This window comes from Phoxinus phoxinus, assembly GCF_949152265.1.
Source record: "Phoxinus phoxinus genome assembly, chromosome: 14".
Lineage (NCBI taxonomy): Eukaryota > Metazoa > Chordata > Actinopteri > Cypriniformes > Leuciscidae > Phoxinus > Phoxinus phoxinus.
In genome coordinates this window covers 34,564,344-34,577,686 of record NC_136889.1, presented here as the reverse complement: position 1 = coordinate 34,577,686, position 13,343 = coordinate 34,564,344, and the positions used below count along the sequence as shown (strand labels likewise).

At 45.2% G+C, this 13,343-nt stretch overlaps 1 long non-coding RNA gene across 1 annotated transcript; it reads right to left on the bottom strand.

The window, feature by feature from the left end:
- Positions 1–8,767: 8,767 nt before the first annotated feature.
- Positions 8,768–10,202, bottom strand: LOC307010380. The gene is made up of 4 exons (XR_013800182.1): positions 9,999–10,202; positions 9,888–9,911; positions 9,018–9,101; positions 8,768–8,921 (listed from the first exon to the last, which is right to left on the bottom strand). It is a non-coding gene; the product is annotated as an uncharacterized lncRNA (long non-coding RNA).
- Positions 10,203–13,343: the final 3,141 nt, after the last annotated feature.

The window sequence follows — 13,343 nt, the reverse complement described above, 5'->3', positions numbered from 1 at the left end:
TGCATTAAACAATTTTAACAAGTAATTACAATTTTTACATTTTAAGGCAAAGAACCATCCAATGCGAAGCAGAGTGCATTAAACCTTTAATGCACAGCTAGCCGTGGATTATCCCACTTATACCATGTTATTTTGCCAGCATTGACCAGTTAAAGCTGTTATGGATGTTTTTAGCACAAAATTTTACCGGAAGGGTCACAATGAGGGCTATTTTCTTCAGTTACGGCTCGTAAGATCCAGCATTCTGTCCGCTTTAAATCAGACACAGAGATTGCGGTAAAATTACATTTATTTAAATGAATGAGTGATAGCAGTTTTTATCTCAAGAGAGAGGGAGAGGATGGATGTGTGTGTGAATGATCTGTGTCTGTGCAGCATCTTTATACTAATAGTGAAGCTGTGAGATTCAAAAACAGCAACATTAGCCCCAGTGTTGAGGGAAAAGCATTATAAGTAACGTCTCGGTTATGTATGTAACCTCTGTGGTGTTGAATGCTGACACTATTGGTCACTCTTGGGAGCCCCAAACACTTATGATACTTCAGAAAAGGCCAATGAGAATTGGCGAGTGGGATTTGCATGCGCCACTCCCCCGGACACGGGTATAAAGGAGGCGGTGTGCACTCCACTCACTCAGGTTTGTGCCGAGGAGCCTAGTGGATGTCTTTTGATGAGCACTTTGCAGGGAATCTACGGCGCACTGCAGCGCTCTCTCCACCCCACACACAGATAAGTGTAGTGACAGCTTCCCCTGGATGCTTCAGCAAAAGAGCAGTTAAAACGCTACTGTAAAACGCTAGCGGAGATCGTCTTTAAAAAGACACCCACCGCTTGTGTGTTTCTGGTTGCGAGAGACACTCATCTGACTCGGACGGCCTCTGTCTCACATGTCTTGGTCGTGACGCGCAGAGACAGCTTTCATGGATAGGTCATGTCCTCACCGTGAGAACTTGACCATGGCAACTTTGCAGTCGTCTTTCTCCTTTCTAGCGAAAGAGGGAGTCACCTCAGATATGTGTCCTCATCTGTCCGCTGTCTACTAGACTCTCCCCTGTTAAAGGAGAACTCCGGGCAATTTTTAAGTTAATCTTGATCGTTATACCTTTGTGAGTACTGTCTATAGAAAAAAAAAACGAACCGGATCCCGGGGAACTGAGCTCCACTCAGCTAAAGCGGCAGTTATGGGGGCATATTCAGAAAGAGTGTTTTTGTGCCTATTAACAGACACAAAATGCAATTAAAATGTCTGTCCAACGTGACAACAAGATGTGTTTAGCAACTTAGCCATTGTTTAAATTCACCTAAATAGTGTTTTAGACGGCTAGCTGTAGTCTCGCGCTGAAGTCCTGTGGGAACTCCCGTTTCTGTTTCTGCTCCGGTTCACAACAACCCCATAGCTCCGCCCCAGGAACTTTTTGGGGGAAGCTATCCGTCCCCGGCCATAGTGGCCCGAGCCAAGCTCCGGCGTCAAGGTCGTGAAGGCCGATCCTCCCTGGCTCCCTGAACTGCCACCGCCTCCATGGACTGAGCTTAATTAACCTCCCTGGGTCCCTGAGGCATGTAGAAGTCGGGCTGGGGCGCTGTATGCAATGGGCATGAAGCTTTGGACTCTTGGATGGGACCTCGACTGCAATGACACATCAATTGCCTCGAGTTGCTGGCAGTACTGCTTGCCCTGTGGTGGTTTTGACCGTTGATCCAGGACAAGAATGTGTTGGTCCGGACAGACAAGCTACTGTAGCATAAACCACCAAGGCGGATTGCGCTCACATCGCATGCCGCAACTCGCCGGCCATCTCCTCCTCTGGAATCAGCAGCGTCTAAAGTCACTGCAAGCCATTCACACTCCGGGCGAGCTCAGTCGAGCAGCAGACACTGTGTCACGACATGTGACGCTCCGAAGAAATTGGAGACTGATCTGAGCTGATTTGGAGTCGATTCGGCAAAGGACACGCAAACCTGCTTGTTTCTTAAGAATCCTCCCCTTGCCTGTTGTTGTATGCCCTGACCAAGACCTCCCTCGGCACGGACGCACTGATGGAGGGAACGAGATGTGGAGTCTCCACAATGAAATGTGGAGGATCTTAACTGTAACAAGATGATTGACAGGCCAGTTTACTGTGACAGGATGCGACGGTCTCGCATCAAGAGTGTGTTGAACTTTCTTCTCCTGCGTACTGTTCTTCTGTTATCCAGAATAGCAGAACTGCTGAAAGGCTTGTTTGAGAGGCGCCCTCTAATGTACAGGAGTGAATTTTATGGCGACAAAACAATACCAATAAAAACCGAGCACACAACTGATGCTGAGGACCTCAGCAGCAGGACGGGGCTGGGAAGTCGGCGGCGCTCTCTTGCGGTGGCTCGAGGCAGAGCTCGAGCGTTTAGGCAGGAAATGGCGCATGGCTTGTGACGTTTGCTGAGCCTCTGTGTAGCGCTCAGCGAAGTTCTTGACAGCGGGGCCGAAGAGGCCAGAGGAAGTCATAGGGGAGCCGAGGAAAGCCGCCTTGTCCGCTTCCTTCATGTCAGTCAGCACGAGCCACAAATGACGTTCGAGAACTGTGAGATTCGCCATAGTTCGCCCAATTGCCTGAGCCGTCGACTCAGTAGCACGCAGGGCTAAGCCGGTGGCGGGTTCGGATCCAGACTCGTCCAGAGAGTGGAGGAGTTTAGCCTGGAAGACCTGGAGTACTGCCATAGTGTGGAGCGCCGAAGCGGCCTGACCAGCAGCGGCGTATGCGCGGCCAGCTAGAGTCGAAGTGGCGCAGCAGGATTTGACAGGGTGAGACACTTTAGTTCTCCATCCCACGGTGAGCTCTCGTGCTGGTCTGCATAGACGGGGCGGAGCCTGCCCAGTCGTCGCAGTCTGAAGCGGCAAGGGAAAGGTTGTCATCCTTGCAGTCCTCCTCATCTGAAGCCCCGAAGGACATAAGACCCGCTGCTTTCGAAGAGGGGCACTAGTCAGCCTGTGCGAACAGGACAGGTGAGTGAGAACTTTCCAGAGAGAGAGAGGCACGCGGGGACTGGGCCGGCGTGTGCTATTTCAAATCCGTCCGTTCCAGCTCTCTCTGTGAGCGACGCTCTAGATCTGCGTCGTAGAGGCTTGTCCTGCTGAAAGGCTTTTTCAACGGCGGCGAAGGCTTCTATTTCCGGAGGTCAGCGAAGAGAAATCTCGCTGAAGGAAATTTGATCTGAGTTCCTATGGCAAGACATTGACACGCCCATTCTGGTGGGCTATGACGCGACTGGGCGTGAAACGCCCTGATTGGCTCGCGCATCCTCGCCATAGGTTCGTGCTGTTGCCGCAGCACAGCCAATGACCGCTCTTGCGTTCAGTGTGCTAGCTGTGCAGCTGAAATACATTAAAAAAAAGGGGGGGGGGGGGATCACGACTTCAAGCCGGATCTAGCCGAGCATGTCAATCTCACCGCACCTGCACCCAATTCTTGCGTCTAAATTAGTTGCTTACATTAACTAAATGAGCCTACAATAGCAGACATAAGCCCTTGAAATAAAAATAAATGGCCATGTTTTATAAAAAGGTTGACAAAACTAAATAAAAATGTTTAGAAATTATGTAAGATAACGTTAATTTAGTTGTAGGTTACGTTCTCATATCCATTTTTTTTTCCGTCTAATGTCACAAGGAATAATCTGGTTTACTGCTTTGCACGATTCTTTTGTAGTGTGGTTTTGGTGTAGCCTACTAAAGTGTACTAAAATAAACATTCACGAGTGTACCTTACTTCTTCTCACCGCTGATTCCTGATGGTTTAGAGAGGACAATTACACCGAGTCGCACCCTGTCTTTTCAAAGAATAGTACACCGGCGAGCGCAAAGTATAAATGCCTCGTGGGGAGGCGCGCGCGCGCGCGCAGCGGAGGCTCGCAAACACGACAGTGCATTGCTTCTTTTTCCGTTCTGATTGCCGCGCTTGACTTCGAGGTGTAACCTTTATTATTGTTTGGTCTGAAACGGCGCCCAGTGACGGATGGTGTAGCAATATTGCTGTCCAGGTGGAAATCAGGAGAAATTCGGGAGAAAGGTCGGTCCGGGAGATTTTCGGGAGGGGCTTTGAAATTCGGGAGTCTCCCGAAAAAATCGGGAGGGTTGGCATGTATCTGATATGTCCCTTAAAGGGATACTCCACTTTGTTTGGAAATAGGCTCATTTTACAACTCCCCCAGAGTTAAACAGTTGAGTTTTACCATTTTCGAATCCATTCAGCCGAACTGTCAAGGAACTGTGCGGCCGTACCATGGGTGCAGCAGCGTAATGATATGACGAAGCACTTGCCGTCAACAAACCAACGTGACGACCTGCTTGCACAGGGAGCGTGCCTTGTAGCATGGAGACATTTGTGAGAGACGATTTAGATGACATTTACTTTGGTGCTGATCCCGAACCGTATTTATTTGGAAACCTAATTTGCCGCCTAAAAACTACACAAACTTAGTCCCGGTCATGTTGGAAGTTACCGAGCTGGGGACTATTTTCAGGTGCTTCGTCATATCATTACGCCTGCTGCACCCATGGTATGGCCGCACAGTTCCTTGATTCTTACGCCGGAATGAGAGTAGTTCCTGCCGATATATAGGCTTGGAAAATCGCAACTTTTCATTTTCCGTCGATCTTAGTACACGGTTTAACTACAGAAGAGTCAAGTTTTAAATAGGAAAAATATTGAAACTCGTTGGTCATTTTGAAAGAAATGCTACTGGACTCATCAGAATCAATGATCTATGCTAAGCTATGCTAAAAGTGGTACCGTCAGACCCGGAGTTCGGCTGAATGGATTCAAAAACGGTAACACTCAACTGTTTAACTCTGGGGAGTTGTAAAATGAGCCTATTTCCAAAAAAAGTGGAGTATCCCTTTAACAATAGACAAACTTCTTAATACTTTGCAGAGTATGAAGAATGGTAAAGCACTAGAATTGGATGGGTTGCCCGTTGATTTTTATAAGGCATACTGGCCATTGTTGGGAGAAGATCTACTTACAGTCTTAAGTGATAGTTTGGATAAAGGACAACTGCCACTAAGCTGCAGAAGAGCTGTTTTAACTTTGCTCCCCAAAAAAGGTGATCTCAAAGAGATAAAGAACTGGAGGCCAGTGTCTTTATTATGCACTGATTATAAGATTTTATCAAAAGTTTTGGCGAATAGAAGGAAGAAAGTTATTGGACAGGTTATACATCTAGATCAATCCTACTGTGTACCTAATAGATCAATTGTGGATAATATATCCCTAATTCGAGATGTTTTGGAAGTCTCTAGATTCTTTGGGATAAAATGTGGCCTAATTTCCCTAGATCAAGAGAAGGCGTTTGATCGGGTGGATCATCAGTTTTTATGGTACACGTTCGATACTTTTGGGTTTCCGCCTGCTTTCACTGCCTTGATTAAAGTGCTTTATGAAAATATTGAAAGTGTACTGAAAATCAATGGTGGTTTGAGTAGCCCTTTTAAAATACGAAGGGGTATTAGACAAGGATGTGCCTTGTCGGGTATGCTTTACTCAATAGCAATAGAACCCATGTTAAATAAAATGAGGACACATTTAGATGGTTTTACATATGAGAGTACCTTTCCACCTATAAAGCTGTCAGCATATGCAGATGATGTTTTAGTTTTAACCAGTGGACAGGATGATATTGACAAGCTGGTTGATATTGTTAACATTCATGCAAAAATCTCATCTGCAAAAGTAAATGGACCAAAAGTTCAGCATATTGTGTTGGAAAATGGAATGAAGGAGAACTGGTATTACCAGGTAAAATGGTTTGGTCACAAAGAGGTCTGAAATATCTTGGAATATTTTTGGGTGATTAAATAATAATGCAAAGAAACTGGGAAAATATTCTTGAAAATGTGGAAGGAAGATTTGAAAGGTGGAAATGGCTTCTACCTAAAATGTCCTTTAGGGGGAGAGCATTGATTATTAATAACTTAGTAGCCTCCTCATTATGGCAGATTAAGAGGCTCCGGAAGGGGTTCTTGGAAAAATACAGGTTAAGATGATCAACTTCTTTTGGGATAGATCACATTGGTTGCCACGGAATGTTCTGTACCTTCCAAAGGAAGAAGGTGGTCAAGGGGTTGTTGACCTTATAAGCAGGAAAGTAGTCTTTAGGCTACAGTTTGTTCAAAAGTTTTTATGCAGTCCTAGTATTTCATGGTTTGGACCAGCCTGCTGCCTTTTAAGTAAGGTTGGAGGGATTTTAGAAGAAATATCTTTTGGACAGATTGCAGGAGTTTTAGTTTGAAGTCTATCTCTTCCTTTTATGAAAGTTTAAGAACAGCATGGTGTATGGTACAGGTTAAAAGATCATTGTCATATCAGTCTCTGTATTGGTTTTTGGAAGAGCCATTGATCAATTTATGTCGATTTATGTGGAGATACAACTTTGTGGTTGATGAAAACCTTTTTTTTTTTTTTAAGTTTATTTGAATAGGGACAAGTATGTTACATAAGCTCATGTTACATACTACAACATTTTAGCCGAAGCTAATTCTCAATGTTAGTCCCATTAGGGCCTTTACATAAAATTAAACAATACATAGTTAAAATAAACATACTAATACAGCATAACACAATATAAACACAGCGGACAGTCAGTGTCACATTTCTGAACTCTGATTAAAGAGTCTTTAAGTTTGTGTTTGAACACAAACCCAGTTTGACTCTCCTTTCAGTTCAGTGGGTAAACAATTCCAGGCTTTAGTGCCTCGTACAGAGAAAGCTGATTGTCCAAATGAAGTATTACATTTCGGGATCTGACAGTTCCCGTTCTGAGCTCCTCTAGTCCTTGAACCCACAGCCCTGAGAGCAACTATGCACTCACTCAAGACCTGTGGGGCTTGCTGATTTAAACAGTTATGCATCAGCTTCAACAGAGAAAATTTAGTGAAATTTGCAAAAGATAAAATGTTTAAATTCCTCAGACTAACACAATGATGTGACCTAATGGGCTTCCTATCTAGGATTTTAACCGCTCTGTTATAAATCATTTGAAGTGGCTTAACTGTAGTAACAGTAGCCTGTGACCATGAGCAGTAACTCATATGTGAGAAGATCATGGCGTGCATGAAAGTGTGAGCAGCATGAAACGGTAGATAGTCCCTGATCAGATGTGTAAAGATTTGCTTTGGCAACTCGACAGATTTTTAAAATATGACTGTCAAATTTAAGTTGAAAGTCAAGTACAAGGCCCAGGTATTTAACCTCTGAGACCTGCTGGATCTTATTTAACAAAAGCCAAAGTTGTTAAAATGAAAGACTTAATAGATGTGGCTGGTACATGAAGATTGCAGCCAATGCTGATGCACTTGCACAGAGACTTGACATTAAATCAACAAGGACAGTCTATTTTTTATTTATTGAAGAAGTGGCAAGAAAATTTGAGTGAAGAAGACTGGAACTTTTTGTCAAGTCAAGCTCTTCCTGATAAAACGGGTCATTTTCCTAGTATGGTGATATCTAAAAGTGTAATGGAAAAAATGTATGTTTTAATGACCTCAGAGAATTTGAGAGACATAATGTTTGATACAAAGGGGGGAAAGAGTTTGTATAAAGTTTGTGTGAAGGTGATAAATAAAGAGAAATTCAAACGTATGGATACACCATGGAGAGATCATTTAAGTGTTGATCTGGATGTCAAACCCTGCTGGGGCTCTTGTTACAAACCACCATTGACTACAAATGTGGGTGATCTTCAATGGCGAATTTTACATGGAATTGTTGCTATAAATTATTTTTATCTCATTGTTGAATCCGAATGTGCAAGATGTTCTTTTTGTGGGGAAAGAGAAACCATATTTCATTGTTTTATGCACTATGAGAGACTAAGACCTTTATTTGGTTTATTGGAGATTTTATTTAAATGTTAATGAAATGTTTACAATGATTGTGTTTAACGAGTTTGTTTGCCCATAAAATCTTTAAGATATTAGGTTAAACTTATTTGGCTTGGTGTCCACTGGAGAGGGGCTCGATGAAGCAGCTTCAACTCGAGCTCTGATATACCGCCACAGTGGCTAAAATGTAGGATATGATAATTAAAAGAGGCAAGGTACCTAAGATGAAGGTGGAGTTTGGGGAGGTGGAGGGACACTGGAACAGCTGATGCTATGGGGAGAGGTAAGCGGCTGCTTATATACTGTACTCGGCTGATGATTGAAAGATTAGATTGGCTCACTCCTCCCTAACTTACGTTTAGGAACTTCATTTAATTTTGGTTTTAAATATTGTAAAGGAAAAAAGAGGAAAGGACAGCTGTTAAATCTTATCTTAGGTCAAGACAAATGGTGATTTATATCAGTGGGAAATATGAGATTGCTGGCGGTAGTAAAAATTTTGAATAGTTGTTTAAGGGGCTCATAAAAGCAAGAATAAAACGATATTTTTTATTCTCATATGAAAAAAATTGGAAAACTTTTAAATGAAATGTTTTTTGAAAACAAATGTTGTGCTGGATTGAAAATGATACACTGCACTTTGTTGAAGAATTTGAGTAGGCCTAAGTCTATGTGATTTTTTGTTAATGTAGTGGTTTTTGTGTTTTTAATAAAGGTGTGTTAAAAATAAAAATCTCTCTCGCTCTCACTCTCTCTCACGCACACACACTCACACACTCTCTCTCTCTCTCTCTCTCTCTCTCTCTCTCTCTCTCTCTCTCTCTCACACACACACACTTGTCTTTATGTAAGCAGTGAGAAGTAAAGAGACGCTGACTAAAGTCATTATCACAAAAGCACAAGAGTCAGACTGTGCGATAATGAAGATCAATTTATTTGTATATTGAACTGAATGTTTCAGTGAGTCGGCTCGGCTCGGCTCAGATGAGGAGGCCCAGAACTGCCCCCACTCCGGCCCCTGTCGCGTCCACAGCCGCCTGAGCCGCCACCACGATCCCAGCGGCACCTGCACACACACACAACACGCGTTTCAGAGACCAACTCATTAGGAAAATGAAGTTGCACTGTAGGTCATCCTCCACACTCGTGACCTTTGCATTACCAGCGGCTTGAAGGACTGCAACCAGCGACCCGGCACTGGTGAAACGCACGGTTCCCAGAACCCCCAGAGCCGCCACTGCACCTGCTGCAACACACACACACACACTGTGACGAAGAGGCTGAGTCAGTCGGATCCATCTGCAGTATTTTTTTAATACAGGTAAGCCAGCAGAGATAAGCAGACATAAAACTCAAAACAGCACACAGGTAAGGGCAATCCAAGAATAGTAGTCAAACAGGCGTGGGTCAGGGGCTGGCAGCTTAGGTTCAAAAATGAGATCAGAGTCCAAGTCAAAATCACAAGAGCAAACACGAGAAAAAGGCTAGAGACAGAGTTTGGGTAAAACAAGACTTCACAAATGAACAATGAACAGAGCAGTCCAGATAAAGGGGAGCTGAGTGTACACGGGTGATAATAATGCAATGATGAGGAGGTTAATCAGGAGATAATGAGCAGGAGTGGATAATGGGAAATGCAGTCCTAATACGCAGGAGAGAGCGATCTGGTGAAACCAGGAGAAGGCTTTGTCGAGCGTTCCGTGACACATACACACTGATGAATGATCCCGGTGTTGTGTCGAATCTGTAACAGCTCCTCTAACAAGGAGGCTAAAGACTGCAGCCTCTAGTGTCTGTCGCTAGAGCGCCTATTGAGATCAGAGGAGTGAGGTTTACTCGCACAGCGACTACTAGCTGGCCTCCGTTACACACGCGAAAACTGCGCATCATATGCACGTAAAAACTCTTTTCCGAACTGAGGAACATCGTAAGATAAATACCTCTAAAAATTACTTTGACAAGTGACATTGACAATTTCAATCATTTTTTATTTTAGATCAATAAATGATGTTGTTTGTTTGTTAGATCTTACCTGCTCCAGCTGCTAACAACATTACTAATATAGAAGAGAAAATAAAGGTTAGATTCCTGTAATGCTGATAAACCACATTAATATTCTGCAGTGATATGATAAGGTACTTACAGAGACCCATCTTCTCTCGGAATGAGCTGTGTGTGTGTGAGATTGAGATAATAAAGCTCCTCAGGGCGAGGCGTTTCCAGAAACGAAACTTATAGTGATGTCCAGTTCGGGAAAGAATCATTCTTTTGAACCGGATCTTTTTAGTGAACTGACAGTTCATCCAACCGGACTGAACCTTCTCGAACAGTTGGTATGCACTGTCATGGAACCCGATTGTGAAGTTTTGTTGCTATGGTGAAGGAGTAACTAATAACATAAGATTATAAGTAAACTGTATTAATATGATAGGTTCATCAGAGCATGAATGACCAAATACACCGCCTAATATGCAAACACTGGTGGTTAATGTTTGCTTTGCTGGCCCTCTAGAAGTTTCTGTGGACAAAACTTTGTTGATGCTCTAATCTCTCATTCCTACAATAAATGGATTGAGTCCTATCAAAGAATGCCGACAGGTGCTGTTGAAATTTATCCACTCCGAGAGTTTTACCAGCGCCACAATACAGGTCGTCAGCGACCTTGGCCACCTGTCTCTGTTGAAGGAGGTCGCCAAGTACCCGACAGGTTAATTCTTCTAATGCAGTTTCTGAACCAGGCATTCCCATGGCACATCTGGCATGTACATCTGGTCCCTTTAAATGGCCCTTTAAAATTTTTTAGAGTGACTGAGATGTCGCCGCAGTCTACTTGGCGATTGGACTCAGCTGGGGGAAACAAGGACAGGAGAGAACCCAAATCAACATCTGCACCTGTGAGGATTTGGGCTCTGATGTTGTTCGTCACTGGAGGAGGTTCTGTGGCTACTGCATTCGGAGGGGCTGGTTGAGGAGTGGCTGAGAAGAGAGAGAAAGGAGAACGCACTTGGAGAGGGTTAAAGGGGGGGGGAAACGGGGCTGTGGCCGTTTGCGGAGGCATCCTCGCGCGGAGATCGGCCCCCGGGTTAGGTGGAGGAGGAATAGGAAGAGCATAGTTTGGAAGGGGAAGGGGAAGGAAATGCGCCGACGATTGACCGACTAACGGAGGCATCCTCACGTTAGGGTAAGCACCTGACGCTTGGGAAGGAGGAAAACTGAAAGAAGTAGAAGGGAAGAAAAACGATTGGGGATCGTGTAAGAAAGTGGAACTGCCGGGATCTAGAGTGAGAGGTACCGCGATGGGAGGGGCTGGGTAGGGGAGTTGACCTGGAGCAGGTTGGCACCCTTCTGTGACTGGTTCCGGGGCGCGGCCTAGGCTAGCGGAAGGTCTGTGACGACGTGGCGCGGGGGCGGGGCCCGGCGCTGCAAGTGAGGAAGGAGATACTGCGGGACGAGCGATCGGGGCCCGGCGAGCCTTGCTCGTTCGAGCCGATGGGATTGGAGCTGAAACAGAAAGGGGAGAGGATTGTAAGGTGACATATAAATTAAATAATTCTGCTTTTTTCATCCTGCGGGAGAAATTTGCATCAGAATTAATTAGGGCTTGTCTTAGCCCCTTAACTGTCCACTTCCCTATGGGAGGGATGTTTGGGGGAGCTGGAAGGTGGGAAGGCGCGGAGGAAGACGATGATGAAGATGATGAGTTCCTCGCTGGCGGTGGTGAGGGGAGTCTTCGGCGTCTTGGAGTATGCGGAGAGGATCTGGAAGGCCGACGTCCCCTGCCTAAGGATGGAGGCTCAAAGTTGTCGTTGGCTGCTGGAGAAGAAAGAGTCGCTGGATCTGCGTTTTGCGGTGGAGATGTCTCCGTGATGAAAGATTCATCGTTGGAGGGGAAGAGCTCTAACTCGGACATGACTGCACGAAGGCGGAGTCTGATGCTGAGAAATTAGTCATGAGACAGGAGGTAAGGGAAGGCTTTATTTATACTGGCTCCTTCTTGTGCTGATTGGATGATTACCTGAACATGCTCCTCCCGAACTTTGTTACATAAAACGTAATTTAATGGGAGTTGAAGGGTGGCTTTTTAGAATTTTCTCAGAAGAGGGGCTTTTCCTCTGATTGAAGGTTTGTACCGGCGTGGACAAACCGATTTCGGGTGCGGATCCTTGCAGAATCTGCAAACGTGTTCATATTTACATTGAGAGAAAGAACAGACAGATTCATTAAAGTAATTACAAATAATGGCGCCTGCGTTCTGAGATGTAGCGTTTCTTGCTGTCATATGGGAGCCTTACATTATCAGCACCTTGGACAGCGCGTGAGTGGCTGGCGAATGTTTTAGGGCAGAAAGACGCAGAGTGTCCGTGAGCGCTACAGATGTTACAAGCCAGCGTTTTTGCGCCGCCGAAATGGCGAACGAGCAGTTCAGTGTCAGTCACAGACCAGTCTAGTCTGGAGTTAAAAAGCGAAATGAAGGAAGCTGATTTGGCGGAGAATGATTTGTGGTATTCGTAGAATAATGTTCCCTTTGATTGAAGTCTGCCATCATGGCTAGATACAAATCCAACTCTTCCCTTCGATCTGGGAAAACCTGACACAGAATGTCTCTGAATATGCTGAAAGCAATGACGAATTCCGTGAATGTAAGATTCCGTTGTAATTTCGGATCGGATGTTTTAAGCAGGACTGCCACGTCACCACAGTCAACCACCTTCCTGTCAGCGGCAGGCGAGGGAAGCAGAAGTGAAGATAGGTTTATATCCTTACCTTGGATTATGTTTGTTCTGATGTGAGGAGACATCGTAGCAGCGGCTGGAGAAACGAAACGCCTACCGAATGACTGGGCAGGGGCTGCTGTTGAAAGGTTAAAGAATGAAGTTTCAGGTGGAGCGGGAACCTCCTGAAATGGTGTCTGAGCCGGTTGGTGAAAAGTTGGCGGGGCTGAAGAAGTTGATGCGAAGCTCAGGGAATGCTTGATCCGCTGGCAGAAGGACTAAGTTGAGAAGTTACGGCGAAGTTGATAGCCGTATTCGGGGCGTTGGAGTTTGCAGCGGAGTGTTCGAATTTTGAAATCCTCGATTCCAGACTTTTGATGGTTTGGGAGAGGCTTTGAACCGCTTGAAGGAGTTGAGTGTTTACTCCGTCAGGCTCTGTGATATCTGTATGAACAGTTGCCTGAGCGTGCGGCGTGGATCTTTTTATGGGATGAGGTGATGATGACTTGGCTGTTCTCTTTCTGCCGGCTTGTTTTGAGTGGCCCGGACGCTGAAGGAGTCGCGGGATTGGTGACAGGCTCAGGTGGATTACCCAGAGTATTTTGGGCGAGAAGAAGAAGATCCTCTCTGGACAGACCTTGGCTGGTGGGAATGTCGGCTGATTCCAGAGTACTGTACATGTCCTCCGTAGACCACGTTGCCCATAGCGAGTCACGGCATTGGAGGTGCGTGCTGCGCCGTGTTGGAAGGGGAGAGGGAGGAACGAACTCGTCATC